Below are 4944 nucleotides of genomic sequence, written 5' to 3' on the forward strand. Positions count from 1 at the left end.
TGTCTCTCTTTTCCCATACTTCCTCTTCTCCTCGTCTAGCAGGCTGCCATAAAGGCATTTAGAACATAGAGGCATATAGCAACCTCTACTTCATTGCAATCCCACATTCTGCCATCTTATCATGTAGCACCTGGGCTGGGCTGAGCTACACAGATTGAGCTTCAGTCCAGTGGTAGAAACTAACATCCAGCTATCTCCAGTTTGGTTTTACACTGCTTATTGAGGCATATGCACCAGAAACATCTACTGTGGATGGATCTTGGGCCAGCACCTGAGGAAAAGAAGACAGAGGCAGAAGGAAGGCAGGGTGGCCCATGATGCAGTCCAGTAGGAAAATCAGACCCAATGGGGAACTTGAGCTCCTAGAGAGACTTCAGGGTGAACTCAAGCTGGGATAGAGCCCAGGTCTGTGAATAGTCCTGGGTACTGTCAGTCTAGGGATAGACCCTGTCAGTCACTGGGGATAGAAGAGGGTGCTGCCCTGGGTGAGGCTGGACTCACAGCCGAGGCCGTCTCTAAAGAGCTGGTAGCTCTCTCCACAGCCAGAACATAAGTCCTTTATTGGGCATCTACAGTTCCCTCTTCTCCTTAGCTAAACCCAGGCCTGGGAGGCCCCATCCCACTTCCAGTCACAGAGCTGCACCTCCTGGAGCCTCTCTTCCATCTGAACTCTGTGGCCCTTCTGCTTTGAGGTCTAGTTTCTGATACTAAGCAAAGCCAACTGCATGCTCTCTGGAAGCAGAACACACATTGTTAATGACACTGCCTCTCAACCCTATGCTGACTCCAAGCAGCAGTGTTGTGGGAAAGGAAGAGGGTGAGCTCTCGACTTAAATCCCACGGGAAGCCTTACTTTCTGGAGCAGCTTGGACATGCTATTTCCAGTTCCGAATACCTCAACTGAAAAGTGAAGACACTCCACCCATGCCTCTCTGGTTTGCTTATTCAGACAGCATACCATCACCAAGATGGCACAATGTGCAATAGCTCTTAACTACATTATCCCTAGTCCTCAGCATTCCATTAAATATGCATTGCCATTACAGATGGTTACAGCTGAGAGCAATGCAACAGGCCCCAAGACCTGACTACACTTGATGCCAAAGATCAGGACTTGATGCTTCTCCACCCATGGAATGAAACCACTTTTCAACAGCACCTCCATAACATGTCAGAACTTCATCCTCCACATTCAGAGTATCCTCATCTCTCAGAGCCAACTGAAACAGGAGCTCCTTGGCCATGAGCCCCTGACTGCCATTTAGAATTCATGCCCTCCTATACACACAGGCTCCGTACTTGTACTTCCTATGAGACCCTCTCACCCTCCTTTGTACTGTGTCTAGTTGATCATGTCTCTCTTCCTCAATATTGTAAACTTCCTGAAAAATGGATGGTATGGCCCATCATCCCCCTCATAGGACTCAGTCAGCATTGGGGATATATATATATAAAGGTAAGTGTGTAAATGCATCTGGTAAATGGAATTTCTTCCAAAAATAAAAAAGAAGAATGTAGTTTTCTAGTTTGCTCAGAAAGCCTTTTCTTTTTTAATGTTTTTTCACAGTTTAATTTTTTTATTATTTGAATTAGAAATAAGATTGTTTTTCATGACAATCCCAGTTCCCTTCTCCCTCCCATCCTCCCCTACCACCAACCCCCCCCAACTAAAACCCTACCTATCACATATCCTCAGAAAGCCCTTTCAAAGCTCTCATTTTATCTCCTTATGAATCCTCTAGATTGTTTTGCTGAAGTTCCTTCTTACCTTGTTGATGGAAGGTGCTTTGTTTCAAAGATTCACCTGGGTCAAACATGCTGTTTGGGTTTGACTCTTCATGATTTTGTGTCCATTCTAGCCACATGTCAGAGTGGCTATCCAGTCATTGGACTAAATCTCATAGAAGCAGCTCATCTGGCAGGGACCTGGGGCAGATGAAACTAATGCTGGCTGCAGTTCTCCAGCCCCAGCCTCAGCCTCCTCCGGGAACAGGAAAGCTCAGCATCTGCCTTGGGCCTCAAGGAAAGACAAGCTCTCACCTTTTCTTCTGGTCCCTCAACAGCCCCTTCCTAGCAGAAACCAGGGAGATCTGATGCCTGCGCTCCTTGGGGATCCTGAAATTCATGACCAAGATGCCCTCCCAAAGCCCCAGTGGCTCACCAGAGAAAGAGCAGCAAGGAGGTAGTCATCATGCTGACTTCTCAGAACAAGACTGCTTAGGTAGGAGAGAGTATTTGAACTAGCTCATCTCCTGGAAGAACACTACACTAGGTGCTGTGGGAAACACAAAAGCAACTCCCCTCTCATTGGATAGCTAAGAGCCTCCTGAAGGAGCCAAATACTGCTGATTCTAGCTCCTGCTGCAGGATGAGGCTCATGTGCATAGCAAATGTTAAAAAGCAGCAATGGGAGCTTGCTGAAGAATCCCAATGAGCAGTGTGAAGTGAGAGCCTCCTAGATGACACATGCAATTGCCCTATCTGTAGTCACAAACACTTAGAGATCACATCACTGATTCTCATTCCCAGAGAACAGATTCTTAGCGCCTCGAGCCACAGCTGCCTTGAGGCAAAGCCACACTCAGTGGTGTCTTGGTTTCAGGCCAGTGTTGTCAGACAAAAGGAAGCATGCCAATTATCTGCATTTCCTAGTTTAACAAGCAGTGTTTCCTCCTTCTGACACATCTGCTGACCCCATGTAATAGTTTCACTAGGGCAACCATCAGGAAAGCAAATTCTTTTGCATCCATCAGGAGCCAGAGAGTGTTTCAGCCCAGATAGGAACCCACACTCAAGCAGGCAATAGGAACAAGCTGGGCAGGAAGTCAAGATTCCTGTGCTCTTTCTCTGGCCAGCAATAGTCTGGCTTGGTAAAAACTTATCAGCATGTTAGAAAGAAAAGATGGATGGAAAGAGGCGAGCAGAAGGAAGGGAGGGAAAGATAGGCATCTGATTCAAGGATACACTGTCAATACCACAAGAAACAATTCACATATTTAAGTGGAAATATTGGGCGCTTGCCTCGCATGCTTAAGGCCCTGGCTTCAATCTCTAGAGTTTAAAAAGAATTCTGAGTTTAAAAAATAACAAGATAATTTGAATTGGACTTTGAAAGAGAATATTTAACTCTCTTTGAAGTCTGTCTTACTGTTCTATTGTCATAAAGAGACACTATGACCATAGCAACTCTTCTATGTATATCTGCACATTAGAAGAGGGCACCAGATCTCATAACGGATGGCTGTGAGCCACCATGTGGTTGCTGGGAATTGAACTCAGGACCTCTGGAAGAGCAGTCGGTGCTCTTAACCTCTGAGCCATCTCTCCAGCCCCTGGCAACTCTTCTAAAGGAAAGCATTTAATTGGGGCTTGCTTATAGTTTCAGGGGTTTAGTCCATTATCAACATGGTGGGGAGCATGGCAGCAGGCCATGCCGGTGGACATGGTGATTGATGGAGAAGGAGCTGAGAGCTCCTCGGATCAATAGTCAGCAGGAAGAGAGACACTGGGACTGGTTTGGGCCTTTGAAACCCCAAAGCCCACTCCCAGTGACACACTTCCAACAAGGCCACACCTCCTCCAACAAGGTCACACCTCCTAGTCCCTCTCAAGTAGCACCACTCCCTGTTGACCAAGCACTCAGATATATGAGCCTTTGGGGGCCATTCTTATTCCAATCACCACAAAGCCTTTCAAAACTTGGAGCCTGGTCAAAGGTAACTGAAAACATGGCAGAGGTTTGCAAACCATATTTAAGCCCCTATCTGAATGGATCAGCTTCTTGTACCACAAAAGCCACCCCTCCCCTGTGCCTACAGCTCCCCAAATCTAGAACCTGGGGCATGCCCTTTTCACTGTCCAAATGTAGTGAATCTCCTTGCCTATAAATTCTGCTTCCCCAAATATTCTTTGCCATCATTAGAGTACACCCAGAGATTAAGTGTCCCAACTGTTCTCTGATTCAACTTCTTCACAGCCACAAGCTGTGGCTAGAGTGATGCTGCCATTCATCTGTATGATGACAAAGCCTCCTTGAACAAGGACTACTCAACTTCACTGATTGCTGGCATATAACTATTACACTTTTCCAGACTGGTATTTCTGAAATTAGCAACTACTTTTCACATCCATAAGTGTGCTGCACTTCCTGAGAGCTGCATGATTTTCCGCACATGGTTTGTGCAGACACCTGGAGTGTCTGCCCTCAATCTCCATCACCACTCTTGCTTGCCCAATAAACTTCACCTTCAATTAGTTATGATCATTGCCCAAATGTTGCCTTGCCCTCTTCAACCTGAATTAAGTACCCATATTAGTTAGTTTTCTGTTGTTGTGATAAAGGAACATGACCAAAAGCAGCAGGGGAGAAAGGGTGTATTTTAGTTTATGGTTCCAAAAGAATAGAGTCCATCATGGCAGGGCAGGCATGACAGCAATGATCACATTTTCCTTCATATGCAGAAAGATAGACACAGAGGTAGGTGGAGAGAGAGAGAGAACAGAAAGTAGGCAACACTATAAACCTTTGAAGCAACTATTTCTCCCAGTAAGGTTCCATTTCCTAAAGGTCCTATAACTTTCCCAAAAGCACCACCACCTTCTGAAGATCCTGCAGTAACTGGTGAGTTTCTCAGTCCCTTTCTCACTCTTAATTCATTCAAATAGAAAATACTCCTTATTCTCTTTTGTACTATCTGCTTGAGCCGTCACAGTCACAAACAATTTGCTCAATGCCTGTTCACTAAGTGAAATGAACTAACTGAAAGAATAAGCCTAAGAGGGTAAGCATATGCTTATATGTAATTAAAAAGAACTTCCCATTGTTTGTAAGTGCTTTTAAAAATATTTACCCCAACCTCATACCACCTACTAAAAAAAATCAAAATGAATAATGCTTACATGTAAAGGCTGAGATTATAAATTTTTTCAAAGAAGACATAGGGA

This window comes from Cricetulus griseus, chromosome 2, assembly GCF_003668045.3.
Source record: "Cricetulus griseus strain 17A/GY chromosome 2, alternate assembly CriGri-PICRH-1.0, whole genome shotgun sequence".
Taxonomy (NCBI): Eukaryota; Metazoa; Chordata; class Mammalia; order Rodentia; family Cricetidae; genus Cricetulus; species Cricetulus griseus.